Source organism: Columba livia, chromosome 11, assembly GCF_036013475.1.
Source record: "Columba livia isolate bColLiv1 breed racing homer chromosome 11, bColLiv1.pat.W.v2, whole genome shotgun sequence".
NCBI lineage: Eukaryota > Metazoa > Chordata > Aves > Columbiformes > Columbidae > Columba > Columba livia.
In genome coordinates this window covers 2,729,192-2,735,532 of record NC_088612.1, presented here as the reverse complement: position 1 = coordinate 2,735,532, position 6,341 = coordinate 2,729,192, and positions in this window count along the sequence as shown.

The following is a 6,341-nucleotide window of genomic DNA, read 5'->3' as shown; positions in this document are numbered from 1 at the left end:
CTACTTGTGTGGCTGCCATACTTGACTGTCATGTCATGAGTTACTCCAGGATGTGTATTGAAACCAACATGTGTGGCTGCATATGGGATGAACTGGCAACTGCAATGTCCAGATGGTATCCTGGAATGATACAATGACAGAAAGAAACATTAATTTAGGGTACAGTGTTCAAGAGCAGAATGCAATAGAAGTTGTTTTCGGAGCATGGCATTAGAATTCTTTTGTGGTTTTTTGATGTTCTGCATTCATAATAAAGTGAAGGGATGTTAAAGAAACATGATCTTAATGCAGATGTACTTGCAAAGAATTTATGTTTTGAAGGTATCTCTATCTTCTTCCTTGGGACTGACTGGAGTGCAATTCATCTGTGAAACACGTTGTGCAATGTGATTCTTATCAGACAATCATGAGGTGTTTTCGAATTTGAAGAAGTAGTTGATTTCTTATTCTCAAAAATAAACACCATATGGTTTTGTAACCAGTTCCCTGACTGGCCTCCCAGCTCATTTAGTCTCTGGCTTCCTGACAAAATTGCTGACTTTGGTCATGCATCAGAGTAAGCTATTAGTTTTAAATAGAATCATTAACTTGTAAAAGAAAGCATTAGTAACTCATGGCTGCAGTAATATGCAAATTTGATTTAGTAGCATGTATAAAACGGGCATCAGATCTGTGGAGAACATAGGAAAAGTTTTCAATACGCAAAAGCTTTGACAACTATTTATTTTCCTTTCTCATCAGGGTGTGGTAAACACTGGTTACAAGGATTTGCCAAGTGGAATGGCTACTCAAGCCAGTAGCCTTTATTCCAATAACATCTTGAAATTATTAAAGCTGTTTCTCCTGAGAGAGAATATTTTCACTTTGAACAAAAGGATGATTTAGATTATGGAGCTATCGATCATGTCGTTAGAGGAATTTTAGTAACGAAGGTGAGTTTCAACACCACTTACATTTTTATCAAAAATGTTTAAAATGTGTTGTATGAAAGCAGTGATTTAGTGAGTTTAGTCGTTCCAAGATAATATTATCATTCAATGTCTACATGATAAGATACTGACAGGAATTTTGTGTGTATTTCAAGCACTAAAATATGGGGCAAAAATAGACTTAGAAAAATGTTAATGTAAAATTACTGTTGTACTTGAAACTCATGTTTTTAAAGAACATGTTTACTGAGAATCAGCCCATCTCCTGAGCTACTGAAGTGTGCCTCAAGCAATGCGCCTCCAAGTGCTACATAGTTCATGGACTCGGATCAGTATGGAGTGAACAAGTGCTGACAAGCAGGAATAGGTGAGCTGTGTGGGATACTCAAAGGGACTTCAAGTAGTGCAAGTTCTTCAAAGGCCAAATGGTTCAATAACACTACATCTTTGTGCCAAGGTCAGGAGTGGTAGAGCGTTGCTGCATTATAGAATACAGTGGTTTTCTATTAAAACAAGCAGGGGTTTCACCTCGGAGTATGAAATGTATTTCAACCCTTGTGTGGCATCATTAGGCTATATCCCCCGTAGACTCTGTAACGGCAGTAACCCTCATACTTTCCTGCATCCTTTGGCCCCTTATTCTGGGTGAAGAAAAGGAACTAGATACACAGTTAAATTAGGAGGCATCCTGAAGATCTGTGGGAACTGATATTACTTGTATGTTGGCGGCAGTTTTTCTGTAGGCAAGATGTTTCTTGAGACAGACTGATTCTTTTTCATTTAAGTTTGTTTTGGACGTAGTAAAGAGGAAGGCTGAATTTCTCTAGTCATGGTGAGTTAGAGATTGACAGGAATCCATATTTGCCTGCAGATAGCATTAAACCGAAGTACAGTTGTGCTAAACATTTAAATATTGGCAGACTGGAATTACTGTTTGGCTAAGAAAGCGTTTGTAAAGAGAAACATATTTGTGTTCAGCTTTTAAGGAATGTGGTCTAGTATTTAGGTATGTTTTCTTGTCTAATATTTGTTTTCTAGCCTTTTTTTGTATGTGTGTTCTTGATTTTATTTTTTCCCCTCCAGTGTCAAGTGTATTACATCTGAAACATATCAGGCCAAATTTGGTGCCGTAAGAACACACAGATGGTTTTTACAACTGACTGAGTTCAATGGTCAGTGCTATTTTATAGACCAAGAGTTATTGTAATCAGTATAAGGTAAAGGCCAAATCACATCCTATTTACTCATGTGAGTAATCCCACTAATTTCAGAAGGCCAAATGAGTAACCACAATAGAACTTTGCCTGAAAGGTCAGGCCATAATATAATGAAAGGCAAAATACAATAGGAATCCATCATAATGATTTGTTATGCAACAGGAAGGTGTAGTATTATTTCAATAACCCTTCCCAAGGACAGGATCCCTTTCTGTTCAAAAAAAAGAGGCAAGCACAGGAAAAGCCATACTCTTACAGTATAGGAAAATGGTGACCGTAGCTGGAATCTATATACTAGGTACAAGGGAATTATCTATATTTCTTGTTGCCAGTTGGGCATTTAAATGAGCCACGCTAGGAATGATTATGTAAAAAATAAAATTAGCTCCTGCAAGGCAGTGTGGATTAACATTGAAAAGCAGCAGGCAGTGGGAAGTCAGGGTTGCTAGTACATCATGCTGCTTTCCAATTGAATGTAAGGCTGAAAATTCAGTTTTTCGGGATCCTTGGTGAATCCTCATATGCCTTTTGCTACCAAGAAATTACTTCTGATATTAATTCTCTATGAAATAAAGAGCCAATATGCTATAGGTTAGGGACCCAGTCCAGGGCCAATAGAAATTAATGCAGACTGTCCTCAAAAGCTTTTGGGTCAGGGCCTGTATATACTGCAGAACTCCAGATGTCATTATCTGTGTTATAACAAGGCTTTGATTACGTTGAATAATATTTTCCTTATAAACAAGATTGTTAGGTTCTTTGCATTAACTGCTTTTAAAATAATGTTAGAATGTAGAAAGAAGAATGCAAAAGCTAAAAGGTACATATAGTACTTCTCAAGGGTTCACTAACTTCAGAGATTATGTTCAAGATATATGTGATGGTACAGAAAGTTGATTTTAAAGGAAGATAAAGAGAAGGAAGGAAGCCTGTTTCACTTAGGGACCTGCTCCATAAGCAAGCTTTGCGCAGGTTCTGCAAGACCTTCCTTGCCGCCTCCTTCCAGGTTCACTGACTTAACATGTTTTGTTCAAAGTATCATCTTTGTTTGAAGATCGATTTTCTTTGATTAATATTGGGCAATTTGTATACAAGTTTTAAAATTTTTATTAAAAACTTCCTAAAATGATAATACAACTGAAAATTAAACTCCTATGATATCCGAGAACAAGATTGCAATATCTTTCTATGTTGGGCTTTGTCTTGACTGGAGAAATTCATACTGTACATTGATTTGTTTAGCACTTACTTGGGTATATTTAACAAAACATTATGTGAGTGATGACAAAATATATCTCCAAGTAAAATATCATATTATCTTGAATTAATGAAATGATCTAGTCTTTTCCTAAAGAGGGAAAAACATTTCCTTAAACCACCAACACATATGGTCAAAGAGACTAGCACTGGGAGCAATAATATTTTCTCACAAGGAAGTATTGTTGAACTCGTTGTGTGGTCTGCATCTTTTAACAATGTTCAGATGCTACACTGTGGTCTGTATTCCTACTAAAGCAGTAAAGGTTGTGAGAAGTTACTGGGGAATTTATGACACATTTAACTTTTTTTAAATGAACTATTTCTCCATATTTGCCCCAGTGGAATATTTTGGTAGTCCCATAGGCATGTACTGGATCCTGGGGTCCCCACTATCATCAGGTTGACAAAGATTCTATTATTCCAAATTTAATTTTCTGGCAAAACCAATATATACTAGTTATGCATGTGAAAGCATGTGCAGGAAATGCCTTCTGCTGCCATGGGTGTCAGTGACACAACGTCAGTGGAAGTAGGGCTTGGGATCTAGGCCTGGTTTTATTTTATGATTAATAAAGAAAAGTGCCTTTTTTCCTGAGTGTATACTTTTTTTCTTATAGGTTTTATATTTGTTTCTCCTAATCCTTCTTTTATTCAAATGGTGACCAGATTTGTTCTTACTTGGAATGGTGGTTATCATGCTACCCAGGGAGTTACACCTGGCTTCCATTTGCCTCTCATACCAGAAATTGTAGTTATTATTGCTAACTATACTGTCTGCTGCTTTGTCCTCTTGTATGCTTCATTGTGACAGATTTGAGTTCAATTTTGTTAGGCGGGACTTACAGGAAGTCAAAACAAGGTTAATGACTTACCCAAAGGGAATTACAAATGCGATTAGAATTTGAGGTCCTGCCTCAGAACTTTTACTACAGGCACTGAACAATGCTGGTTTTGGATCTTTACTTAGATCCATGATGCATATTAATGCACAGAAATTCTACTGGCAACCAGTGGATTGTTTAAGGATTGCTGTTGTAAATACAAGAATGCTAATATAAGCCTCTGCTTTGTTTATATCTGTTGTCTCTACAGTAAGTATACATATTTCCAGGAGTGATAAAAAGACCAGAGAAGAAAATGTTTAACAGAATTAGTGGGAGTAGCGAGAAGATGTGATAAGAAAACTTTGTCACCTCAGGTACGTGTCTATATCCTTTGCTGCTTCATCTGCATCGGACTAAGTTCTTTCTGCACGGTCTTGTCCAAAAAGGAAGATATATCCAAAAAAAGGAGAATGTTCCTTCAGTTGATGAAACTACTAGGTTAAATGTTCTGAAGATCATTGCTACCCAAGTAGCTACGTTACTTTGTCTAATTGAGATACTACATGTATTTGCTATGATCTAGAAGTACTAAGCTGCATGTGGGAATCTACAATCTGAGCAGCATCCTTGCTGAGCCAACTGTCAGTTTCTTGGAGTAGAGGATTCTGCTGAGTAGACTCTTCCTGATTTTATTTTAATTTCTTTTAGCTTTAAATTTCCATTTAGGGTGGAAAAAACTATTTTAAAATGGGATTCTGTTCTAAGCAAAGCTGAATGCAAGTGGACTTCAGTTTGGCCTTAGAAGCATTTTAATTCTGATTTAATTTTTAGAACTTTAGATAGAACAACCTGCTCTTCTAATACAACTGCTTATGATCAGTTTTGTGTGAGGAGTCTGTTTTGGTAGTAAAGTCAGCTGTTCAAGACCTTTGCTCTGAAAAAACATTTTCTAGGATAGTTGACTAATTTTTTTCCCTGGAGTATACGTGTCTGTTCCTTATATCTAGTCCAAATCTCCCCTCTTTTAGTTTAAAACCATTACCCCTTTTTCTGTTGCTACAGGCCCTAATAAAAAGTCTGTCCCCATCTTTCTTATAAGCCCCTTTAAGTACTGAAAGGCTGTTATAAGGTCTCCCCAGAGCCTTGTCTTCTCCAGGCTGAACACCCCAACTCTCTCAGCCCGTCCTCACAGGAGAGCTGCTCCAAACCTCCAGAATATGCTTCTCTGCCTTGTCCCTAAAGCAGAGTTTACAGGAGGATATGGTACCGCTCTGTCGTTGGACATAACATTGGACAGGTTATTCAATGTTAAGTTTTCTTCTGTTCAATAGTCAAGCAATCCAAAACTAGGAGGGTGGTCTTGGCTAGCAAAGCCAGGCATACAAACAGCTAAGAGCCCAATTCTGCCTAAAAATACTGATGCTACGAGCAGCAAAGAGCCCGATTCTGCCTAAAAATACTGATGCTACAAGCAGCAAGGAATGAGGGGTATGTGCAGAATCAGACCCTCCAAGAAAACTGTTCACTTATATGGGCAAATATTTGCCATGCCTGTTCAGTAGATCATGGACTCTGTTATCCCTAGGGCCAGGGAAACAATTTTATAGCCTTTTTGTTTTCTGTTGTCCTTATTTGAGCATATCCCTTTGGCTGTGCTATGTGTTTCATTCAAGAGGAAGCAGCTTTGCCTTTCCAGTTCTGTAATATTCAGTCAGTGACAAAACAGCAACACATTCATCAAAGCACTGAATTAATTTGCAGAAGTACCAATCTGTAGCTAATTCGAGTGTGTAGCAGGGAAGAGACCATATATACTTTTATTTGCTATCTTATAATCCATCTCCAGATGAATGCGGTGTTCAAAATTTATTAAAACTTAGCTATTTCTTATTAGAGGTGGAAAATAATTGGCAATATAATTAGTAAAGACAGAGAAAGGAAATATTTTGGGAAGAAAACAATCTGATAGTAATCAGACCTGAACTGGTTTTCTTACCTGCCCTTAAGGCTTCCTACACCCTAGAAAACTGTTCAGCACTATATCTGGAAGAAATGAAGTGTTGGGTTTCATTAATTCTTTAAAGTTTTTTTAAAACAATACCATAACTGGA